This window comes from Vipera berus (genome assembly GCF_964194415.1).
Source record: "Vipera berus genome assembly, chromosome: W".
Lineage (NCBI taxonomy): Eukaryota > Metazoa > Chordata > Lepidosauria > Squamata > Viperidae > Vipera > Vipera berus.
Genome location: NC_138210.1, coordinates 71,595,022 through 71,621,165, shown reverse-complemented (window position 1 = coordinate 71,621,165; position 26,144 = coordinate 71,595,022). Strand labels below are relative to the sequence as shown.

The window sequence follows — 26,144 nt, the reverse complement described above, 5'->3', positions numbered from 1 at the left end:
ACAATAACAGTCCTGGGAAGTGGGTTGGGCTGAGAGAGAGGGACTGGCTCTACATCACCCAGACAACTTTAATGCCTAAGGTGGGACTAGAACTCACGGTCTCCTAGTGATTGGCTCAAAGTCACCAGGCTGGTTTCCATGCCTAAGGTGGGACTAGAACTCACAGCCTCCTGGTGATTGGCCCAAAGTCACTTGGCTGGTTTTCATGCCTAAGGTGGGACTAGAACTCATGGGTCTCCTGGTGATTGGCCCAAAGTCACCAGGCTGCTTTTCATGCCTAAGGTGGGACTAGAACTCACTGACTCCTGGTGATTGGCCCAAAGTCACTTGGCTGGTTTTCATGCCTAAGGTGGGACTAGAACTCATGGGTCTCCTGGTGATTGGCTCAAAGTCACCAGGCTGGTTTCCATGCCTAAGGTGGGACTAGACCTCATGGGTCTCCTGGTGATTGGCCCAAAGTCACTTGGCTGGTTTTCATGCCTAAGGTGGGACTAGAACTCATGGGTCTCCTGGTGATTGGCCCAAAGTCACCAGGCTGCTTTTCATGCCTAAGTTGGGACTAGAACTCACTGACTCCTGGTGATTGGCCCAAAGTCACTTGGCTGGTTTTCATGCCTAAGGTGGGACTAGAACTCATGGGTCTCCTGGTGATTGGCCCAAAGTCACTTGGCTGGTTTTCATGCCTAAGGTGGAACTACAACTCACACTCTCCTGGTGTTTAAGCCAACACCTTAAGCACTTGGCCAAACTGGCTCTGTTGTGAACAAACCATTAAGATGTTGCCATGATTCTGCTCTTCAGAAACCAGACTCTGCTAAGTGATATCTGGTTTTGACCACTGCTAGGATCAATTCAGAATAAAGTTGAATTGAGCTACTTCCCAATCTCTCTGTACTTAACGTTCCCTTTCTATCTCATTTACTTTGCCAGCTCTTTATATGAGCCCTTACCATTCCTTCGGTCAAAATGCTTCGTCTCTATTTCTCCTTGGCCACTCTGGATGCTACAAGTGAATTGGGTGGTGCTGGTCCACTCACTCAGATTCACCTGCAATTGGCCATACATCAAAGAAGTGTGGTTGTTTTCTTGGAAGACTTCATTTGTCACTGAATTATTGTCGGCCGGTTTGCCATCCATGGTCCAGCTGAAGCTTGCATTGGCACTGGCGTTCATGAAGGGCACCATGCAGGTTAGAGCTGCACTTCTATTTGTGAAGAGCTCTTCAAAGGAAGGCAATTGCATCTTGATCACGTCCATATTGCTTGGAGATGTCACCATTCCTTCAAAAGCAATGCTGCATGAATTAATTTGGTGGGTACTTTCCTGTTCCTATCTCACCTCCTTGCCTAAAGGGGATATATTGGAATGACTGTTTCAAATACAGCTGCTCCTTCTTCTGATTAGCCTGGGAAATCTAAATAAATTTAATCTAACATCTGGATGTTATGGCCGGAAAAGGAGGAGGAACAACAACTTCGTTTTGTTTTTTAAAAAATGCAGATCCTTCTACTTGGAGATAGGCAAGATGAAGGATGTATGGAATCAACCTTGGAAAATGGTTTGACCCACATTCAACCCTTTCTTCCTCAAAGCTAATAGATTAACTCTCCATCTAATAGGAGCAATTATTTACTACGAGCTTCAAATGCAGATCAGAGATGATATTCTAAAAGCTATTCATCTCTCTCAACCAATCAGCTGCTTTTCTCTCTCTTTGATGTCAGTCAATATCAACTCAATAGCCACAGCCATCAGCACCATGGTACATTTGTGGAATGGGACAATTGGCCACAGCCAACTCATCATGGCCAACTCGTCATGGCCAACCAGTTGCAGCCTACCTGCGATGGCCAACTAGCCGCAGGGCAATTCAACAACTACAAAAGTTAAATCAATTTCAATGGAACCGTGGCCAATAATAATAATAATAAAAGAAAGACAGTCAATTAAAAAATACAGGAGTTACAATAATTTCGATGAAAAACGTGGTCACCAATGATAAAATGAAATGATTAATACAGCATTGAATTGTCCCACAGTGAGCTGTCCTGAGGTGAGTTGACTGTGGTGAGTTGTTCCAGACCAGTATCTTTAATATATTTCGGCTATGCAAATTACTAAAAGCATAACATTTCTGTTAGGAACCACATTAATAATGAAGCAGGCAGGAGTTGGCAGACTAAAAGCCAAGGCCGCTGATTTGAAATATGAAGTGGAGCTTACGGAGGCTCAAGAAATGTGGCTATTCACTCATCATAAAAGTACTTTGTAAATATATCAGGCCCACTGTTTCTTTGGTTTACAATTTAAAGGCGCAAAGTACAACTTACCAGCAGAATGCACGTCTTTCTTAGTCAAAAAGTTGGTTGCATGGTGATTCACAGTGCATGTATATATTTGTGGATTGTGCCAGTCTTCTTCACTGATGGTCAAACTACAGTCCTTCTGGAATGTCCCATCAAGGAGGGGCACTGGAGGTGAACAGTTTGGGATGGAACTGGGTTTCTCTCCTTTGATGCTCCACTGAATATCTATGGTTTGGGGGTAGAAGCTGGTAGCAAAGCAAACAAGCTTTGGATAGCTCTTGTCCTCAAAGGTGTGGAAGGCCATCACTCGCGGAGAAGTGGGTTTCAGGAAATCTGAAAAGAAACAGTTGGTTTTGGGGCTGCACAATATAATCAGGACTGTGTGAGTTTAATATCTATACAGTATATGACTAAATAGCAATAATCTAAATAGATCAGCAACGTTTGACTCCCAGCTTTTCCTTGACAGGAGGGGCCACGACCTTTAGTGATTTCAAATTATGGAGACTTCTTTCCAAATGGAAACCATTTTGTGGATGGTCATCAAGAGAAGATTGCAATATGTAAACAGCCATCTTTGTCCAAACACCACTGATGGAACTATCTTACCAACTGGGTTACCTTGAAATTCAAGACTTTTCAATAGAGAACATTCGGTAGCTCCGTAAGAGTTGTAAATATTGAGTTTGCATGCATTTTTAATCGGTGGTTAAGAAGTGTAGCTGAGAAGCTTGATTCTGCAAGTTCCTTCACTACCAGCTGTGATTCACATAGTAATTTTCACTGAGCAGAATTAAAAACCTTGGTTCCATTCCTGGCTGACCAAGAATTTTCCTGCACCAAGACTTACCATACAAATATTTACTGATGTTCTTCATGATAGTTAGGGATTCATGTCCCACTAGGCATGTATACACAGCTCTATTTTCCCATTCAGATGCTGGGATTTTCAGGACACTTTGAGTAGCAAACGTGGACTTTCCAGTTTTAAGCATGGATGGGCCTGTGATATACTTAGAGGCATCTATACTACTGTTGTTCTTCTTCCATTTGACGAGTATCTCAGATGGGAAGAATCCACTGATCACACAAGTCAACCAGGCAACAGCTTGGGAGGTCGGTTGTGTCAATTGTGATAGTGGTGGAAGAACCAAGGAGAGAGATGGTACTTTAATGTGGTTGAAATCTATACAAAATAAAGATAGAGATGGAAATATGGATAAGGGTGATTTTTTTTAAGTGAAAGAAAAAGAAAGGTTGGAATAAATACCGTAAGGATGGTGCATTCATGATATTTAATCTGCATGATTTTGAACTCTTGAATGTTTTTAATTGGGGCCAGCCATTTTCTGATGCATATGAAACCAAAGATGTAGAAACAATCCTCTGATAATTGGCCCAGAGAATTATTCTCCCTTCCTCCATTTTCAGGGGCAAGCCAAATCCCAAAAGGCAGCTGTACTTGCTTTGTTTTTCCTTGAAGATGTCTCACTTTTCATCCAAGAAGCTTCTCCAATTCTGACTGAAAGGTGGAGAATGGTGGAGAATATCCCTTGCAGTCATCTGGTCATTAGCACTCTTCCTGAGAGTTCTTGAGGCCACTTGGAGGTTTATCTGTGCCCTGAATAGTGCAAATGGGAATACGAATATATTCCCATTTGCAAAGGATATAAATCCTTCCATCCTCAAAACTGAAGAAGCTTCTTGGATGAGAAGCTAAATTTCTTCAAGGAAAAACTCCAACACTGGAAGTTTTAAAGAAGAGATTGGACAACCATTTGTCTGAAATGGTATATAGGATTTCTTACCTGAGCAGGAGGTTGGACTAGAAGACCTCCAAAGTCCCTTCTAACTATTCTATTCTATTCTGTTCCATTCTGTTCTACTCTATCGACTCTACTATATCTACTCCAATTCTATTCTATTCTATTCTATTCTATTCTATTCTATTCTATTCTATTCTATTCTGTTCTGTTCTGTTCTGTTCTGTTCTGTTCTGTTCTGTTCTGTTCCGTTCTGCTCCGCTCCGCTCCGCTCTACTCTACTCTACTCTACTCTACTCTACTCTACTCTACTCTACTCTACTCTACTCTACTCTACTCCACTCCACTCCACTCCACTCCACTCCACTCCACTCCACTCCACTCCACTCCATTCCATTCCATTCCATTCCAAAACAAAGAAAGCACAGTTGTCTTTCAGGGGAAAAAAGGAACATTTGGGGCAACCTGGATGATTGAGAATCTCTGTAGACATTCAGGCAATCCAAATATTTTCCCCTGATCTTTGAGGCCTTCTTTGTTGAATCTTCTCTCACCTGTGTTTTTTTGGATGCTCTGTTTCACCTCAGGGAAAAGTGAGCAGAGATGAGAAATGCTGCATTCAATTTTCTTTCCAGAATCCCAGATTGGTCTGGTGAGGTTAAGTTGGCTTTGGAAACTTTGGGTCCGATTTGGGTGTCTCTTGATTTTTTCTGTGGTGGCATTTGTGGTGAGGTTAAGTCCGTTCATCATCCAGGTGAGCATCACGTTCTCCAGTTCATAGCCCACCACTAGGCAAGTCAAAGTAGCTCTCTTTTGGGTGAAGAGTCTCTCAAGGGGAGGTTTGAGTAGATAAATTGTGGGAGGTGGTATACTGTTCTTACAGGCTACAAGAGGGCAAATGACAAACATTTTACAATGGGCAGAATAAAATAGTAAAAAAAGTTCATATGGAGAAACAAAACACTATACAGGTAGTCCTTGACTTACAACAGTTCATTTAGTGACCATTTGAAGTTACAAAAGCACTGAACCATTTTTCATACTTACGACCATTGCACGTCCCTATTATCAGATGATGAAAATTTGGACGCTTGGCAACTGCCTCATATTTATGACAGTTGCAGCTTCCTGGGATCATGTGATCGCCTTTGGGGACCTTCTAAGAAGTAAAGTCAATGGGGAAGCCAGATTCATTTAACAACCCTGTTACTAACTTAACAATGGCAGTGATTCACTTAGCAACCATGGCAAGAAAGGTCGTAAAATAGGGCAAAATTCACTTAACATCTGTGTTGCTTAGCAACAGAAATTGTGGGCTCAGTTGTGGTCAGGAGGACTCCCTGTAGGAGGTATTGAACAAGTGTTGAGGAAAGCAAGAAGAATCGGCAACAAATTAGAACATTTCACTCTATACAGGAAGTCCTTGACTTATAATTTAATTGAGCCCAGAACTGTGGTCATAAATCTTTGCAATCTTTGATTTTCTGGCTGTTTTCTGCAAAGGTTGTTGAATAAGTGCCATAGTCATTAAACAAGTGCATTTCCCCCAACGGGAGTTTTTTTTAAATAGAAAATTGGAAGTCAATTATTTATTTATTTATTTATTTATTTATTTATTTATTTATTTATTTGTTTGTTTGTTTGTTTTTATAAACCGCCCTTCTCCCGAGGGACTCGGGGCGGTGTACAGAGTAAGGTAGGTATACAGATTGAACAATAGTGAAAAACAATAGTAAAAACAAACTGGGACCCCAATTAGAGCTATCAGGCCAGGCCGGACTGCTGGAACAGGTAAGTTTTTAAGTCGCGCCGGAAGGTGCGGAGGTCGGGGGCCATCCGGATTTCGGTTGGCAAGCAGTTCCAGAGTGCTGGCGCACCCACTGAGAATGCCCTCCCCCTGGGGGCCACCAGCCGACATTCCTTGAGCGGTGGCACCCTGAGGAGGCCCTCTCTGTGGGAGCGCACAGGACGGTGGGGTGCAGACATTGGCAGAAGGTGCTCCCGTAGGTAGTCCGGACCCATGCCATGTAGGGCTTTGTATGTCATTGTTAGCACCTTGAACTTCACACGGAAGGCAACCGGAAGCCAGTGCAGCGCACGGAGGAGAGGTGTGATATGGGAGTATCGGGAGGCTCCCAAGAGTGTCCGTGCCGCTGCACTTTGCACCAGTTGAAGCTTCCGAGTGGATCTCAAGGGCAGCCCCATGTAGAGAGCGTTACAGTAGTCTAGGCGAGAGGTCACAAGGGCATGGGTGACTGTACGTAAGGCATCCAGGTCCAGATAAGGCCGTAGTTGGCGAACTAGTCGAACCCGGGAGAAGGCCCCCTTGGTCACCGCTCCTATGTGATCTTCCAGGGAGAGCTGCGAGTCTAGGAGGACACCCAGGTTGCGGGCCCTATCAACAGGGGGTAGTAACTTGTCCCCGATGTTAAGGGATGGGATGTTCTGAGTATCCTGGCTTGCCGGTACGTACAGCCATTCAGTCTTGTCCGGGTTCAGTTGAAGCCTGTTCCTCCCCATCCATTCCCGGACCGCTTTCAGGCAGCGGGACATCACGTCGAGGGCATCACTGATGTTGTTTGGAGTTGAGATGAAAAGCTGGGTGTCATCAGCATACTGATGGTACCCTACTCCAAAGCTGCGAATGATCTCACCCAGCGGTTTCATGTAGATGTTGAACAAGAGAGGCGAGAGGACCGACCCCTGGGGGACTCCGCAAGCGAGAGGCCTCGGGGTCGACCTCTGTCCCCCTGCCAGCACCGACTGCGAGCGACCCTGGAGAAAGGAGGAGAACCACCGCAGAACCGTGCCTCCCACTCCCAGTCCCCTGAGGCGTCGCAGCAAGATACCATGGTCGATGGTATCGAAAGCCGCCGAGAGGTCTAATAAGACTAGGACAGAGGAATGGCCCCTGTCCCGGGCTCTCCAGAGATCATTCATCAGAGCGACCAATGCCGTCTCCGTGCTGTAGCCCGGCCTGAAGCCCGATTGGTACGGGTCTAGATAAACCGCTTCATCCAGGATCTGAGGAAGTTGGTGCGCCACCACGCTCTCAACAACCTTCGCAAGGAAGCGAAGATTGGAGACTGGACGAAATTTATTCAAAGAGGATGGGTCCAAGGTGGGCTTCTTGAGGAGAGGTCTCACCACCGCCTCCTTCAAGGCGGTGGGGAAGTGACCCTCACTCAGAGAAGCGGAGATGACCGCCAGGAACCAGCCTCGTGTCCCCTCTCGAGCTGCATAAGCCAGCCAGGAAGGGCACGGGTCCAGTAAGCATGTGGAGGAGCTCAACCTCCTCATAATAAAGAGAGTCCCAAATTGCAGTCACATAACCCCAGGTACCTCAGTGTTTTGCTATTGTTTTTTACTCACTGTTTATCCATTATCTCCAACGTTATAAGCCTAACTCTTTGTTTCTTACAGGAAGGTGGATTCTCCTGTCTATTGCCTGGGGTCACGTGCCCCCCAGGAAAATGGCAGTAAAGGTGAGTCAGTTGCCAAGTGCCCAAAATGTTTTGTGGCTGTCAAAACTTTGAAAATGGATCATGAAGTAGCTTTTGGGGGAGGACCGTTGTAGCTCTGAAGAGTTGCTAAGCGATTGGCTGTAAATCAAGGACTAGCTATAGTTAAACACTTTTCTTTCCAACTGAGTCATTACTACATTCTGTGATCAATTCAATGTAATTTTCTGGCATCGTGATCGTCTTTTTTAAAGGTGCTACCAAGACTCAAAGGAAGAAGGAAAACAAAATAAGAGAACATGAAGCTATGTTCCAGACAGAAATATGTTAAGTGACAGAGAATGAATGGACAGACAGAATAAGTAAAAAAGGAGAGAGAGAGAGAGAGAGAGAGAGAGAGAGAGAGAGAGAGAGAGAGAAAAGAAAAAGAGAGCGAGAGTAAGAAAAGAGAGAAAAAGAAAGAAAAAAGAAAGAAAAAGAAAAAGAAAGAGGGAGAGAAAAAAGAGAGTGAGTGAGAGAGAATCACCTTTGCATTTGCTGATACTTCTTGTCTCTGTGTGGTTGCTTCCAGCTGGAGTTACTTTGCAGGTATATTCTTTTAGCTTGTTCCATTCTTGTAGGGATACTGTGAAGTTGCTGCTGGCGTAGAATTGGACACTATTTGGCCGATCCTTTGGTGACGTTTGAAATTTCCCATCTGGTTCCCAGGTGACTTGGATGTTCTCTAGGGAGTAGCTATAGATGGAACAGACTAAGGTCACACTACTGATGGCTCCTAAACTTGGACAGGGTGGATGGACATTCAGAGTCACCATGAGAGATGTGGGCATAACCCAGTCTAAAGAAACAGAAAGAGAAGCGTCAATTTTATTCAGGTTTATTTTGTAGGAACATGAAGAATATGAGGTCTACAAAAATAGAGTCAAGGAGAGAATGAACTAATTCTCTCTCTTAGAATGTTAACGGAGTAACGGAGGTGTATAACTCTTCCTTAGCCTTCTCTTGTATCTCTCTCGTATCTCTTGTTTTTACCCACTGTTTATCCATCATCTCCAACGTTATAAGCCTAACTCTTTGCTTCTTAACCGTACAGGAAGATGGATTCTCCTGTCTTTTGCCTTTGCCAAGTCTCATTTCATTAGATGAAAGAGTGTTGGCTTGAGAGAAACAAGGATTTTGGAGAATCTCCTGGGTGTGATGTGGTGGTCTCACAGGTATTTAATTGCAGAAATGGCCGAGAAGTGTGTCTGAATGTTGCAACTTTCCTTGTACAAATCTGTTGTGATTCAGGGTCAGCCTGTGGGTTCGGCAGTTGGGTCGGACGACTCAGAGGAGGAGGAGGGGGGTGTTGAAGAGCTTGCTGATGATGGCTTTGAGGCTCCGCAGAGCCCTCAGCCAGGCCCCTCCCACCTGGTGGAGACCCAGCTGTGTGAGCCTGACAGCGTGGATGAAGATGACCCACAGCTGGCCCTGTTCAAGGACACCCGATGCAGGAGGCAGTCAATCAGGAGTAAACAGAGGATGGCAATGGGGCACCTCAGAAGGAGGCAGAGAGAGGCCACGCCCTGAGCTGTATTTAAGGGGAATGTGTGGGAGGGCTGGTTTGCTGAAGGCAACCGCTTGGATAGTTCCTGTTTCATAGCTTCTGTTTCATGGTTGGTGTCTGTTTTATGTTAATAAATTTGGCAGGCTTTATTCCAGCCTCTTGCCGTTTGTAAAGGGGTTGTCCCTGCCTTTTCTGCAGGGCCGGTAGCAGGCTGGTACATAACAAAATGATCTTCCTTGGATTTCTATGCTTGCATGGAAGAGCTGCCTTTGGGTATTTTTCCAGGGGCACAGCTATCATTAATAAGAGGAGCCTTGTTCATGAAAAACCCGCTGAAGAATTTCTCTATCCCTTGGAAAAGTCTTCTGCTGAATCTGTTTGGCCAGAAATGTGGCAGAGAATTTAGAAAGAGCATTGGTGGCTTTAAATGAGCCATGGCAGCCCAGTGATTATAATGCTGTACTTTAGGCTACTTCTGCTGACTGTCAGCTGCCTGCAGTTTGGCAGTTCGATTCTGACCAGCTCAAGGTTGAACTCAGCCTTCCATCTTTCCAGCGTTGGTAAAATGAGGACCCAGATTGTTGGGGGCCATAGTCTGACTCTGTAAACCACTTGGAGAGGGCTGTAAAGCACTGTGAAGCGGTATATAGGTCTAAGTGCTATTGCTATAAAACTCCCCCTTAGCTCTTTCATGGTCCATATAGTATTGTGGTTGTTCCAGAATTAATTGTCCTGTCCTACTAACTTCTCTATTTTTTATAAAAGAGTGCAGTACATTCACAATCATCTTGTTATAATTTGTATAGCAATAAATTATCCATTGTCGGCTTGCTGGGCCTGTCACAACTTCACCAGAGCCCCTTTAGCCAGGCTATTTCAGGGTGAGCCAGGATCTCAACTAACAATGGTTAAGGCCACCAGAAGAGCTGGAACCAAAACTTTGTATCTCCCTTAACACCCAAAGCAGTAAAAGAGGAGGAAGAGGAGGAGGAGGAGGAGGAGGAAGAAAAATAGGAAGATGAGAATGAGGAAAAAGAGGAGGAGGAAGAAGAAGAGGAAAAGGAAGAGGAGGAGGAGGAAGAGAAAGGAGAAAACAAGGAGGAGGAAGGAAGAGGAGGAGGAGGAAGAGAAAGAGGAAGAAGAGAAGGAAGAGGAAGAAGAGGAAGAAGAAGAAGAGGAAGAAGAAGAGGAGGAGTAGGAGTGCAATCCAGGCACATAGTATTCAGAAGGAAGCCCCAATTTTCATCCAGTAAGTGGGAAGGAAAAGATTGGAGCATGAAGCGCCCAATTAAAAGACGGACCTCAGACATTTTAGCTTTGCTGCTCCATCTCACCTTTTCTGGAGATCGTCTGGACCTGTTTTGTATTCGTTGGTTGGTGCACCACCTCACAACTATTGTTGTCCATTTCTTGCCATTGAGAGACGGGGATGGTAAGTTGACTGCTGGCCCAGTAGGTTCCATCTGCCATCTTCGTGTCCACAATGTCTTCCTTCTTATTTTGTGGGCCACCCATCCACTTGATGGTGACCCTTGGGGGTCTGTAATTAGATGCGATGCATTTCAACATCACGGTGTCCTTCACCCGATCTAGAGACTGCAGGAGTTCCACCATAGGTGCTTGAGGCTCCAGGAAATCTGTAAAAAGACTGTGATCATCAGGAGCCATAATCAAAGTAAAGGAAGGGTCATATTGTAAGGTGCATTAGAGTGATATCAAAAAATAAGTTACCTGTAATAAGCAAATGGATCTCCCTGGAGTGTAAACAAAAGAATTGGAGATACTCTTCAAGAAGCAAATTAGGGCTGTATGAATCTTCCCGATGTAGGCTCTTTGTTGTACGATGGGAATGTGATGCTGATGGAGATTGTGTCTGAACATGTCTAGAATAATTGGGCACCAAGTACTAGCAGGAGTAACCAACAGTACCTCACCTAGAACTATTTTTTTAAAAAAAATTGCCAGTGAAATTAGACTTGTGTGCATGAAATGTAAAAACTGCTGGAAACATTGAAATCATACAATTAAAAATAAAAACAATCCTTTTTTCCAGGGGCAAAAATCATGCAAAGTTGAAATGCATGCGATGATTTCCTCCTGAACCCATATTTAAAATATAGAACTATTTATCTGGTTTCTTTTTTTTACTTTCTAGATGATGTTTTTAGCTTAGCCAGGACTTGCTTGCCCAATTTTTATGCACATATTAGATTGCCCACAGTATATGTCATAGCAGGATACCTGTTTGCATAACCAGAGGACAGAAAAGTCTAATCACCTCAGTGGTAAAAAAAGAAAGAACAGTAAATGTATGATATAACTTCAAATATCTTAGTCTAGGACAGAGTTCACCACAAGCATCCAAAGAAATATTAATCAACTATGGAAGTGCTTGTTCTTCTCATTAAATATATGTTAGGGTTAAGTGCTATATGTACAGACATGGTAATGTATAGACATGGTAATCTGATGCACTAGATCTGGGCTGTCAAACTTGCAACATCACGGGACGACTCGCGATTGGGTAGACATGATTTCACCATTATTTTATTTATTTATTTTATTTATTTTATTTTAATCCCATTTATATCCCGCCCTTCTCCGAAGACTCAGGGCGTCTTACAATTTAAGCACAAACCAATGTGCTTAGCAATAGCCTTCATTCTATGTATATGCCTGCTTATTAGGGCTTTCGCCCCCCCCAGCGGCATTATTACAAAGTCAGCTTATTGCCCCCAACAATCTGGGTCCTCATTTTACCTACCTCGGAAGGATGGAAGGCTGAGTCAACCTTGAGCCTGGTGGGACTCGAACCTGCACTAATTGCAGGCAGCTGGTGTTACTTAAGGAGGCATTAGCCCACTGCTCCACCAAGGCTCCACCATGACACATCTGGCCCACGGGCTGGCGATTTGACACCCCTGCACTAGATGGTTTATATGATAACAAGGGAGTGAATACAGCATTTTCCAAAGCATTTGAGACATTAAAAATAAAATAAAATAGTACCACCTAATGTTTGGTTTGGGATAGGAAGCTAAGCAGGATCAGGCCTGGTTAATATTTGGAAGGGGACACATGTGAAGAATTCCCAATGGAAGAGGATATTTGTGGCTCAAGGTTGAATTGCAGAGTCCTTGGTGCTCTCTGAGCTGGTGGTTTTCTTGCAGACATTTTATGACCCAACTACATAACATCTTTGGTGGTAAAGGGAGAGGGGTTTATGGAATGGAGGAAAGTGAAGTGGGTCGTGGTGGTGGTAGAAGAGGAGGAGGAGGAGGAGGAGGAGGACTGCGGGTCATTGGTGCTTTCTCCTGTGAGTTGTTTTCTTGCAGATGTTTCATGATCCAACTAGGGAACATCAGTGGTGGAAGGTAAGGTGTTTGTGGAGCGGAAGAGAAGGAGGAGGAGGATTGTGAGGTCCTTAGTGCTCTCTGAGCTTGGTTGTTTTCCTTCAGACATTTAATTACTAGGTAACATCATCCGTGCTGGTGATGCTGATGATGGTAATGAAACATCTGGAAGAAAACCATCAAGCTCAGAGAGTATCAAGTTTCCAAAGTTGGAGAATTCCAGAACTGAGAGCTAAAACTGGGAAGTTGAAAACTTCCCAGGAAGAAGCGGTGCCCAACCACTTCTGGACTGCTGCCAAGAAGACCTCATGGACTTGGTTCTTGAAATCAGCAGAAGCTAAGTGTTGACTTGAAGCATTCTTTTACTGTATTATCTCAGGTGAGTTCCCTAAAATGTCAACATTTTCCAATAGAAGAAAAGTAAAACAAAAACCAACCAACCAACCCAAAAAAATAACCCTTCCCCTCTTCTGGTTATTCCCCCCCCAGTTATTCCTCCACCCCTTCCCCCGATAATTCTTCAGGCAAAAATATGAACCATTTCTTCTGAAAGGACAGAAATGAGCATGGTTGTATGAATGTTCCATCAGTGGTGTTGGATTCAGCGGCTGTTTCACATGGAAAGCTCATTATTAGGATGATTTGCATAATGCATAGACGTGGATGAACTAGCCCATGTCCCTTCTCAATAGCATTTGCACTGCTCATGGAATTGAAGGTTAAAAATTTAGATATGATGAAATTTATTTTAGCAAGCATTTCACTGAATCAACTCTAATTTCCATATCTTACCCTTGTGGAGGTACTCTGGGTATGCTTAAAAAATATTAGAATTGATTGATATATTTATACATATTTGCTTAAGTCCAGATTATCATTGCTCTTAAGCTTGGAGCCAACGGTTGCAGGAATTGGGTATGTTTGTTTAATGAAAAGAAGGACTAAGGCTGACATGATAGCAGTCTTCCAATATCTAAGGGGTTGACATAAAGAAGAGGGGTCAACCTCTTTTCCAAAGCACCTCAAGGCAGGACAAGAAGCAACGGATGGAAACTAATCAAGGAGAGAAGCAACCTGGAAGCGAGGAGGAATTTCCTGACGGTGAGAACAATGAATCAGTGGAACAACCTGCCTCCAGAAGTTGTGGGTGCTCCAATGCTGGAGGTTTTTAAGAAGAGACTGGACAACCATTTGTCTGAAATGGTATAGGGTTTCCTGCCTGAGCAGGGGGTTGGACTAGATGACCTCCAAGGTCCCTTCCAACTCTGTTATTTTGTTACATACAGTAGCTCAACTCAGAGAGGCCGATTATATTCAAATGTTGGTGTTCCATTAATCACAGTAGAGAAAAATATGCAACAGCAAGTTTTTTTTAAAAAAATCCCACTTATATCCTGCCCTTCTCCGAAGACTCAGGGCGGCTTACAATCTAAGAAGCACAAATCAATGTGCTTAGCAATAGCCTTCATTCTATGTATATGCCTGCTTATTAGGGCTTTTGCCCTCCCCCCAAGCGGCATTATCACAAAGTCAGCTTATTGCCCCCAACAATCTGGGTCCCCATTTTACCTACCTCGGAAGGATGGAAGGCTGAGTCAACCTTGAGCCTGGTGGGACTCGAACCTGCACTAATTGCAGGCAGCTGGTGTTACTTAAGGAGGCATTAGCCCACTGCTCCACCAAGGCTCAGCAGCTGTTCCTGGACTCTGGATAACATTACACAACTGGATGTAATGGTTTTGCTGGAAAAGGAAGGACCAAATTCTTGCAAGATCTCATAAGGTGTTCTTGCAATTTGGTACAAAATTTCGATGAAGATTTGAATAATTTTGAGGGAAAGGAATTCTTATCAGGACCAATATGCATTTTCTGCTGCTCCCTAATATACGTTTTCACCTGGGCTCCCTCAGAATAATAACCATGTAGCCCCGCAAATAATAATATTTTTTAGTAATGGGGTCCTTCTTTCCAATAATGGACCTGCCTCTTTGGCTGTGCTCAACCAAAGGATGTTTCTGATCTATGAGCTTTTTAACCCTTTACAGTGAAGAATCTGTTGCAGAAGATCCACGCACGCCACGTAACTCATTGTGATACCTTCAGAGACATCCTTAGAAGGTCCACTTACCAATGGGTACTTTTTCATAGGCCACGTACGGAGTTTGAGAAGCAGGATGGTGGACTATACAGCTGTAGCTCCCTCCTTTTCCTCCTGGTTCATCTCTGCTGATTTTTAAGATGCTATAAATGGAATACCCGTTTGCCATCTCCGTGGCGATCCCGTTATCGTACAGTTTTTCGTCCAGGGACACGTTGTTTCTTTCCCATGAGATGCTAATCTCCGCTGGGGAAAATCCACTCACATCACAGATGAGAATGAGGGCAGTGGTGCTCTTGAGGGAGATCTCTAGGGGGGCTCGAGAAATGACGACGGAGGGCGCTTGCATTTCTAAATTGAAAAAGAAAAGAAAATTGCAGGCTTTTGAAAACAGAAAACAGCATGGTGCATATATATTTGACAATACTCAGAATCTTAGCGTTCCTCTAATTTGTCTGTTTTGGTGCAATTTGTCATTGAGGTGACCTTTTGAGTTAGTCTGGACTCCTGGTGACTAGAGGAAGAGGTCCATGCTTCCCCCCCCCCAAGATTGAGGAGCCACTTTCATACCCTAATCACCTTCTGGCTTGACTACAGCATCTGGGGCAATCCTTGAAGACCACTGGGAAGCTTCAAGTGGTCTAGAATGCAGTGGCTCAAACAATAATGGGGGTGGCTCAGTATGCCCATGTAATTTTGGTTTTCTGAGTTGCAAGGATTGGCAAATTGCTTCCAGTTGCAGTTCCATGTGTTGGTGATTATCTATAAAACTTATGGATTACTTGAGGGACTACCTTTCTCCCATAACATCCACCTGGCTGATTCAAACAAATAGGGTTGGCATATTTTGGGTTCCTTTGATCAAACATCTCACAGGGCCCTGGAAGAATGAGTCCTCTACAGCACCACCTGCCACCAGTCTTCCAGTCCAACCTCCTGCTCAGACAGGAAACCCTATACTATTTCAGACAAACAGTTGTCCAATCTCTTCTTAAAAACCTCCAGGGATGGAGCACATACAACTTCTGAAGGCAAGTCATTCCATGAATTAATTGTTTTCACTGTCAGGAAATTTCTCCTTAGTTGTAGGTTGCTACATCCCACTGTAGGGATGCGGTGGCTCAGTGGGTTAGGACGCTGAGCTTGTCGATCAGAAGGCCGGCAGTTTGGCGGGTCAAATCCCGAGTGCCGCGTAACAGAGTGAGCGCCTGTTACTCATCCCAGCTTCTGCCAACCTAGCAGTTCTCGGACAAGCACTGGCTCTTCGGCTTTGAAACGGAGATGAACACCGGCCCCTAGAGTCGGAAACGACTAGCATGCATGTGCGGGGGAACCTTTACCTTTACCTTTTTTTACATCCCATTGTACTACTGTTTAGAAGAGATGTGAAGATGTGGGTCGTCTCTCAGGCCTTTGGCAGGGAATATTGATATCCTTTGACGGATTGTACTTTTCATCTTTTATCTTAATCTTTTACTGGTTTTAGAGCAGTTTCTTTGTATGATTGTTGGGAGCTGCCCCAAATTATTGAACGTTGGGTGGCATGCAACTTTACCATTAACATCACATGGAAGTGATTTTTCAAAATCTTTTTCCTACCACAAGGAGTGAGTGACTGGCCCACAGGCACACAGCTGGCTTTCTTGATTAACAGCTAGAGTCTCCCCTGTCTAAGTCCAGTCTTTTTAACCACTGACTGGCTATCATTGCTAATTTAAGTCCTGATTTTTGTCCCATGCTTCTCTTTCCCCAGATCTAACCAATCAGTAATTTCACAGCCAAGCGCATACAGAGAGGCAGCCCAAAGCATATTGTGTGCAAAGTGGCAATGAACTCTGCCACTTTTGCACATGTGTCGTGATGTCAAAGCATGCACATAAGGGGTGGGGCTTGGGCGATGACATCACAACTCCTGGGTCATGCTGACAAAGGTTCAATGGACACCCCTGTGCATGGGAAATATGATGATCTTCTAGTACTGAACTGCCATTCCAATCTGGCTGTATCCTATCACAGACAACCAAATATTATAGACAATAATGCTTGAGGCACCACTGTGATTGCACAATTTTTTTTTTTTGCCTTTTAATTATCTGAAAAAAAGAGTCTGCCTTTTTCTCCTGGTAAAGCAACGAGGCAGGATATTTATTTCATTTTTTAGGGAAATTTAAGACCAGGGAAGATGTTACCTCCTTCTCTAATCTAGGGGAAGAATAGAAATTATTTTAGAAGGATGTAGTTGTTTTTTTTTAAAAATGTATTTCTTAGTTTTGTATCCCATCTTTCCTTACCATGTTTTCCCCAAAATAAAACCGAACCGGAAAATAAACTCTAGCATGATTTTTCAGGGCACTCTTAATGTAAGCCCCACCCCCAAAATAAGCCCCAGTTAAGATTCTCAGCCAGAAAGATGCATTTAGTACCGTATTTCCCCAAATAACTGAAAAATAAGCCCTAATGCATCTTTTGCAGCAAAAATTAATATAAGACCTGATCTTATTCGGGGGGGAAACATTGTCACTTACATGGGAATTCTTACATCTATAATTATAACACTCTCCTCTCAATGAGATTTGCCTATCTCATTTGCCTACTGAAGGGGCATGCTATGGACCCCGTCAGTCAAGGAATTCTGGCTGAGGGGATCCAGAAGTGAGCCTTTTCTGCCGTGGTTCCATCCCTGGAACACTGTACCCCAAAGATGAGCTTTGCCCTCAAGCTCTTGGACTTCTGAAACGGCCTGAAGAACTGGCTCTTCATGAGGCCCCAATGGGGATATATCAGATTGAAAGTGGTTAATGGACTGAGATAAGATCCCACCTCCTCAGTGTGTGCATTTTGCTCCCTTTGTGAACTTTTAAGTCAGTGTTAGTGCTAATATTTATTTAATGTTTTAATATATTATTGCATTGCTTTTCTTGGTTGTAAGCTGAGTAGTCATCTCTTGATGAGATGGGTAGCATACAGCAATAGCACTAAGACTAATATACTGCTTCATAATGCTTTACAGCTCTCTCTAAGCAGTTTACAGAGTCAGCATCTTACCCCCAACAATCTGGGTCCTCATTTTACCAACCTCGGAAGGATGGAAGGCTGAGTCAACCTTGAGCTGGTGAGAATCGAACTGCTGGCAGTTGGCAGAGTTAGCCTGCAATATTGCATTCTAACCACTGCGTCACCACTACTGCGCTAAAGAAACAAACAACACATTGAGGTAGGCTGGTCCAGAGTTACCCTGTGAGCTTTAAGGCTGAGGGTGACCTTGACTTTTCCCAATCATTGTCTAAACTTTTCACAGTGCCTCTCAAGATGTGTTTCTGCATATCTCATGTGTGAAACCTCTCTATTTGGTAGAAGATTGGATTTGAAGAACTCTCCCTTGGTCAATTCTTTAGTTCTAATTGCTCTCTCGAGATAGTTGTTTCAGAAATCTTCTGTTTGGGTAGATGTAGGGGTGACCTGATAGCAGTGTTTCAATATTTGAGGAGCTTCCACAAAGAAGAGGGGGAGGGGTCAACCTGGACTGGGATGCCTTGCGTACAGTCACTCATGCGCTCGTGACCTCTCGTCTGGACTACTGTAATGCTCTCTACATGGGGCTGCCCTTGAAGACCACTCGGAGGCTCCAACTGGTGCAGAATGCAGCTGCGCGAGTTGTGCTGGGAGTCTCCCGATACTCCCAAGTTACACCTTTGCTCCACGAGCTGCATTGGCTGCCGGTTGCCCTCCGGGTGAGATTCAAGGTGTTGGTAATGACTTACAAAGCCCTACATGGCATGGGTCCGGATTACCTACGGCAACACCTGCGGCAGGCATCAACTTCCCTCTGCCCAGTGCGCTCCCACAGAGAGGGCCTCCTCAGGGTGCCTCTGATCAAAGAATGTCGATTGGTGGCCCCGAGGGGGAGGGCGTTCTCTGTGGCCGCACCAGACCTGTGGAACCACTTGGTGGTCGAGCTCCGGATGGCCCCCGACCTTCGCTCCTTCTGGCGGGATCTAAAAACTTATTTATTTGAGCAATGCGGCCTGGTTTGATGAGTTAAGGGTTGGGGTTTTATAATGGTTTTTAATTACTGTTTATATCGGGCATAATATTTAATTGTTTTTTAACTTTTGTACTTTGTTTTTAATATTTATTGTCCTGTACACCACCCTGAGTCCTTCGGGAGAAGGGTGGTATAAAAATTTAATAAATATAAATATATAAATATAAATATAAACCTATTCTGCAAAGCACCCGAAGGCAGGACAAGAAGAAATGGATAGAAACTAATCAAAGAGAGAACCAAAGTAGAACTAAGAAGAAATTTCTGACATTTAGAAAATTTAATCAGTGGGACGGCTGGCCTTCAGAAGTTGTGGGTGCTCCAACACTGGAAGTTTTTAAGGAGAGATTGGACAACCATTTATCTGAATTGGTGTAGGATTTCCTTCCTGAGCAGGGGGTTGGACTAGAAGATCTCCAAGGCCCCTTCCAACTCTGTTATTCTCTTAGATAAAATTTTCCATCTCTAGATAGACATTTAAAATATTGTGAGTAGGCTGTACACATCACCCTCCCAGCCATGATTTTCCGACCTTCAAAAACATGGAAGGAGACAAAACAGCAAGGAAGGAAAGGGTGAATTTGTGAAGACGGGCCATGTAAAAGATTGTGAGGAAGCTGAAAAGGAACTTGGGGAAATTCTAGACCTCTATTGATATGAGAAGAACTCGCCGGTAGCTTTATCACATACACATCAGCCTAAGATGCAAAAAAAACCCCCTAAGAAAAGCCAATTCAAAATGTTTAGAGAAACTCTACCTTAATGAAGTCACTCTTATGGTTAGTAGGCTGTGCACATCACCCTCCCAGCCATGATTTTCTGGCCTTCAAAAATGTGGAGGGAGACAGAATGGCAAGGGAGGAAAGGGTGAATTTGTGAAGACAAATCCCTATCATAACCACGAAGATTCTTTATTCCTGTTTTGTGTATTAAAACTTTTTATTTTGAAGATATGTGGTTCTTGCTTCCTTGATGGAGCAGGGCCCTAAGGGGCTTGGCGGTCTACTCACGAGTAGCCTTCTTGATGGTGATGGCTTCTGTGCGTTCTTCAAAGCAGCCTCCGGTTACTTTGCAGGCAAAGATGGTGCCCTTTGTCCATTGTTCCAAAGACACTGAATGGTTACTTCTCAACTTCTGGCTTCCGTTAGTGTCTGTCGTCAACTTCTCAGTCACACCCTGACTGCTGGGTTTGCCATCCACAAGCCAGGCGATCTGAGCACTTTCAAGGTTAGGAGAAATCACGGTACAGACTAGGACGGCTGACTTAGCAAGTAGGCTTCTGTAAGATGGCTTGGTAATAAACATGGTGGGCTGAATCATGCAACCGTAGCACACTGTGGAGAAGGCCAGGAGAGAGATGACACAAGGATTATAATACTGTTTGAAGATAATGCTCTTGTTTTCATGGGGAGAAATCTTTAATAATTCATTAACAGTGACATAGCTGCTAAGAAGTTGCAAGCCTGAGTAGCTTCTTTAAAGATAAAAAATATTCAAGAAAACCAAGCGAGACGCTCGTTGAAAAGCTGCCCATGAAAAGCTCTAACATCAAGGTTGATGTTTATATATTTACATCTATATCTACCTAGTTGTTTGACCAACCACTCACTAAATAACTCAGCAAAGATTAAAAATCATAAGAAAGTACAACAATAAAATCATGAATTGTAAGGACCTTCTTAAAAGTTGGCATGCAGATTATTTCTACTTTGGTCTATATATTCTCTGTCTCGGATTTCAATGAACAAAATAAAATCGAAGCCTACTACTTCGATAAAGGAGAATATTTGTAGCTCAGGGTTGAAATGAGGGGTCCTTGGTGCTCTCTGAGCTTGGTGGTTTTCTTGCAGACCTTTCATGACCCAACTAGGTAACATGTCCAGTGCTACCGGTAGTAAGGAGTGGGGTTTGCCCTCAGTTCATATTCAGTGTTTGCAAGAGTGATCTTGGTGGCTTTTTGGTTGGGCTGTTTACTGTTGACTTTTTCTGGCGCTTCCCTGATTGGGATATTATTTACTTGATTGTTGGTCTGATGTTAATCACTGTTCGCAGATGACTAGCAGATGACTACCTAGTTTGGATAATGTCTGCAAGACAACAACCAAGCTCAGAGAGCACCAAGGAGCCCACCCCACCCTCCTTATATCTCATCATTAAGCTAAACCCCAGCTAGTTTACATTGTGAAGATATGGTTAGCAGAACCTTCATAGGTCTCCACGGAGTTCTTTAAAGAGATGCATTTTCATAGATCTACAAAACTATGATAGGGAGGTGGTGGCCTTGAAGTCTCTAAGTTGGCTGCGCCTTCAGTTTGAGCATGGGTTCCATGGAGATGGCTTTCCCTTAAATCTTAAGTCAGAAATGGTATAGGGTGTCCTGCTTGAGCAGGGGGTTGGACTAGATGACCTACCAACAACGTCTCTTCCAACTCTGTTATTCTGTATCTAGGATCCTCAGCCAGCCTTCTCTATTAGGTTCCAATGGATGTGCAGATTCATTTTGAAAAAGATTGTTTTAGGGATATCCAAGCCCTAAACAGGTTCGCCTGGTGCGCCAGTTGCGGCCCTATCTGGACCGAGACACCCTACATACAGTCACTCATGCGCTTGTGACCTCCCGGATAGACTACTGCAATTCTCTCTACATGGGGCTGCCCTTGAGGACCACTTGGAGGCTTCAGCTGGTGCAGAATGCAGCTGCGCGAGTTGTGATGGGGGTCTCCCGATACTCCCATGTAACGCCTCTCCTCCGCGAGCTGCATTGGCTTCCAGTTGCCCTCCGGGTGAGATTCAAGGTGCTGGTGATAACCTATAAAGCCCTAAATGGCTTGGGCCCGGATTATCTTAGGGAGCACCTGCTGCCAGCATCCACTTCCCATTGTCCTGTGCGCTCCCACAGGGAGGGTCTCCTCAGGGTCCTGCCGGTCAGGGATTGCCGGCGGCCGATCCCCAGGGGGAGGGCGTTCTCTGTGGGCGCACCTGCCCTATGGAATCAACTGCCAACGGAACTCCGGATCGCCCCCGACCTTCGCTGGGACCTAAAAACTTGGCTATTTGACTTAGCTGGCCTGGACTGAGGGGTTTTAAGGTTTTAAATTTTAAACTTTAAACTCTTTTGGGGGCTATTAATTTTATTTTATTTTAATTTGTACACTGCACCGTTTTAATTTGCCCTGTAAACCGCCCTGAGTCCCTTGGGAAAAGGGTGGTATATAAATCGAAACAAACAAATAAATAAATAAATAAATTATATGAGGCTTTAATAATTTAATTTAATTTAATTATTTAATTTAATTTAAGTGGTGTGTGTGCTCACACACAAAGCTCCATTTGCACGTAGCAATAGCAATGGTACTTAGACTTATATACCACTTCACGGTGCTTTACAGCCCTCTTTTGAGTTTGTTGTTTGGTTGCTAAGTTGTATCGAACTCTGCAACCCTATAGCACAGGGATTTTCAACCTTTTCACCCATTGTACCACTTTTAGGATATGGCAACATCCGAGGACCACCAGTCGCCTAGCAAGGTGTCAAAAACTTAATGACCAAAAAAAAGAGGAAAAAAGTGATGAAGCACAGGTAGTCCTCGACTTACAACAGCTCGCTTAGTGACTGTTTGAAGTTACAATGGCACTGAAAAAAGTGCCCCCAAGCCACAGCCGAGCAAGACACCTGCCTGCCCGCCTGGCGGCGCTCTTCCTCCTGTCCGAGGTTTTCATTGTTGTGAACATTTTTGTTGAGGATTGGCAACAGGGGTGGGGTGGGGGTTGGTTTTTATTCCCCCCTGTCTGCTGGGTGGTTGCAGCAGGTTTTGGTCACTTCACATGACCCTGGGACACTGTGACCGTTATAAATATGAACCAGTTGCCAAGCATCTGATTGTAAATCACAGGACCCTGGAGATGCAGCAACATTCCAGCTGATCGGCGCTTCTTCTGGGCTCAGCAGAAGCACCAAGATCAGCACTGAGCTCCAGCTGGAGCCTGGCGCTGATCCTGGTGCTTCTGCTGAGCCCTAGCAGCCTTGCAGCTCCAGCCATCTCTCGGTCAGGCTTGTGTGGTGCTGCCACTGGTTCAGCTCATTCCCCTCCCCAGCTACCACTTTTCTAGGATGGTTGTGTACCACCTGCCAGGTGCCAATGTACCACAGGTGGTACCAGTACCACTGGTTGAAAAGCCCTGGTTTACAGAGTCAGCCTATTGTGCCCAACAATCTGGGTCCTCATTTTATCAACCTCGGAAGGATGGAAGGCTGAGTCAACCTTGAGCCAGTGAGAATCGAACTGCCAAACTGTTAGCAGCCGTCCATCAACAAAAGTAGCCTGCAGTACTATATTTATAACCACTGTGCCACCATGGCTCATGCACCCCCTGCTCATGCAGAACTGTCTCCTCTTCCCCCCTGCTACCTCTGCTGGTTCATAAAGCCGGAAAGCTTGGGAACCGCTGCATTAGTTGATGATCTGGCTAGATTGCTTCTTACCCATCCATCATTCTGTAGCTCATAAACCCTTGCCACTTTAGGGTGGCAATCCTCACCTTGACATTTGCTGGCATTGTGCATTGTGATGTTTTGACTGCCTGGCGGGCGAGTCACTTTACAGGTGTAGAGGTCCCCTTTGTCCCAGCTCTCTTTGCTGATGTTCAGGTGGGTGAAACTGGAGTAAGCGCTACCCTTTCCTTGAACAGTTCTCAAGGCCACCTCTTCTTTCTCTTGCATCTTCACTCCATTCTTCAGCCATTCCACCTCAGCTTTCCCACTACTGAGGCTTCTCAAGAAGCACACCAGCTCCACACTGACCACTGAGCTCTGTTTGCCACAGCCGGGGGTTAAGATCTGAACATCAACTGGCTTCTGAGGTTGCCAGATGCAATCTGAGAATAGAAAGTAGAAAAATGTTATTGTTTGTTGGAAGAGCTATTCTTAAGAAATGCTTGTAGTTAGAGAAGACTATTTTCTTTACTGGAGACAAATTGCTTGTGTGTCCAATCACACTTGGCTAATCCTCTCCTCTCCTCTCCTCTCCTCTCCTCTCCTCTCCTCTCCTCTCCTCTCCTCTCCTCTCCTCTCCTCTCCTCTCTTCCACACTGCTCTCTACTCTCTACTCCTCTCTACTAACCTATGTTCCTGGCATTCTGCCCACTAGCAAATAAGGAGAACATCACCTGTTTCCCCTTAACTTAAACATGTATAGGAAACAAGCCAAACTTAGATTCCAATGATTTTTTTTGTGTGTGGTTTGATGTACTTTGGAAGGGGTAGGGTAAGCTTCCTATGATATTTGTGAATGCTCCATCACTGGAAGTTTTTAAGAAGAGACTGGACAACCACTTGTCTGAAATGGTAAAGGGATTCCTGCTTGATCAGGGGAAGACCTCCAAAGTCTCTTCCAATCCTGTTATTCTGTTCTATTCTAGTTCCAAACAATTACTATTTTTGAAGGTCAAAGATGCTAAACTTAACTGACTTTAGAAGCAAGTTGATAACCTGTTCAAGAGTCTGAACAGGTTGTTATCTTCGGAATCTAGATCTTTGGTCATCTCCAGATTGTTCTGATGGACAATCAAGAGAACCTGAAGGTGACTATCGCATGGCCTCAACAAGTATGGTGCCCACCTAATTTCATTTGGAGCCAGAAGGTTAAGCAACATCAGGTCTGGGTAGTATTTGAATTGGAGAGTTTAGGGCAGACGTGTCAAACTCGCGACATCACGTGACGTCGTGCAACGTATCGGCACTTTTCCCCCATTGCCGGCAATGGGGTGGGCACAGTTCCCTCGTGACACATCCAGCCTGTGGGCCGGCAGTTTGACACCCCTGGTTTAGGGAATCCCAGGACTGTAGGCTGGACTGGCAAGTAAAAAAAAACAACCCATAAGAAGGTAAAAGGAAAGCTAATTCTGTCCCATTGCCAAGAAAACAGCATAGATGCATCCTTCTATGGTCACCTTCTGTGTTTCTACAGAACACTATTCCTCCAAGCTGGACCTACACATCTGGCAGAGTCCCAGCTCCATATTTACTCATCAGGCCTATGGTGGCCTTAACCTCACATTGTTTACCCTCTTGAAGAAACTTACATTTGTTTGTGAAGGAAGCTGGGTGAAGTTCAGTCTTGTCTTTTACAAAGCATTTGTAATTGACTTCAGAGGAGCTGGAGGAAGAGACGGTGAGTTGACTTGTTGTGATCAAGTCTCCACTCGTTAGCTGCGCTGAGAATTTTTTCTGTTCTGGAAGGTTAGGTTCCCACATGATTTCCAAAGAATTTGTACCATATTGAATGAGCAGACAAGTAAAAGTTACCACACTAGAATCTTCCTTGCTGGAGCTACAGCAGGGCCAAAGAGGAAAGATGGCAGGATTTTTTTGTTGTTCTGTAGAAAAGAGAGAAAAGAAGAAGAAGAAGAAGAAGTGATGAGAAGTGACAGCAACCATTACAGGTTGGAAACCAATCTTAAAATGAATTCAGTTATGCTAAGTTAAATTTTATTTAATTAATAGCAGGATCCAATCCGGATCAGTCACAGAGAAGAAAGGCTTAGTCTTCTGGACTTTCAGATTTGTGCTGGCACCCATCCTCAGAAACGTCTCTCTAGCAGTGTGTGCTTTGCGCTATTCTGTGTGTGGTATTTATATGGTGCCAGTTGCGTGTGGCTTTTTAGTTGTTGATTGGGGTGTTGATGGCTGGCTAGTAAGTCATCTGATGTTGTTTCCTCGTGCTGCCAAGCCCTTACCTCCTAAGGAATTGATAGGCTGGTGGTAAATCAGCACTGCTGTTGACTGATTTATTTAAGGAAACAACAGCCAATGATTTCATAGCCAGCCATCAACACCCCAATCAACAACTCATGCTGATGATTGATTGATTGACTGACTTTTCTCTTTCTTCAATAATCAAGGCTTAATATTTTAAAACATAGAAACTTCCCACTATAGGCATAACATAAACAATATAACCAAAACTGGAATTAAAATTGAATTTAATTAAATTAATTCAACTTGGTAGAAGTTATTAATTTCATAAATGAAGGCAAACATATGGGACCCAGGATAATGTTGCAGGATCCAATTTGGATCAGTCACCAGCACTAGAGGTTTTGTTCTTTCAAGTTTTCAGACTTATGCCGGAACCCATCTTCAGGGAACTTCTGTCTAGCAGAGTGTGTGCCTCAGTCTAGTCTAGACTGAGGCACACACTCTGCTAGACAGAAGTTCCCTGAAGATGGGTTCCGGCATAAGTCTAGTCTAGACTGAGGCACACACTCTGCTAGACAGAAGTTCCCTGAAGATGGGTTCCGGCATAAGTCTAGTCTAGACTGAGGCACACACTCTGCTAGACAGAAGTTCCCTGAAGATGGGTTCCGGCATAAGTCTAGTCTAGACTGAGGCACACACTCTGCTAGACAGAAGTTCCCTGAAGATGGGTTCCGGCATAAGTCTAGTCTAGACTGAGGCACACACTCTGCTAGACAGAAGTTCCCTGAAGATGGGTTCCGGCATAAGTCTGAAAACTTGAAAGAACAAAACCTCTAGTGCTGGTGACTGATCCAAATTGGATCCTGCAACATTAT

The 26,144-nt window shown here is 44.3% G+C and overlaps 3 gene segments (V, D, J or C); all 3 read right to left on the bottom strand.

The window, feature by feature from the left end:
- The window catches only part of LOC308676833 (Ig gamma chain C region-like), an 89,461-nt gene that overhangs the window by 39,103 nt on the left and 24,214 nt on the right, over positions 1 to 26,144 (bottom strand).
- LOC308676671 (Ig heavy chain C region, membrane-bound form-like) overlaps positions 1 to 26,144 on the bottom strand; it is a 62,536-nt gene that overhangs the window by 13,586 nt on the left and 22,806 nt on the right. The window contains exons 2-7 of the C gene segment in view: positions 24,654 to 24,947; positions 23,112 to 23,447; positions 19,583 to 19,906; positions 14,558 to 14,878; positions 2,331 to 2,639; positions 951 to 1,280 (exon numbers count right to left, since the gene is read on the bottom strand).
- LOC308676124 (Ig heavy chain C region-like) lies at positions 2,997 to 10,579 on the bottom strand. The segment is given in 4 exons: positions 10,411 to 10,579; positions 8,057 to 8,368; positions 4,624 to 4,953; positions 2,997 to 3,492 (listed from the first exon to the last, which is right to left on the bottom strand).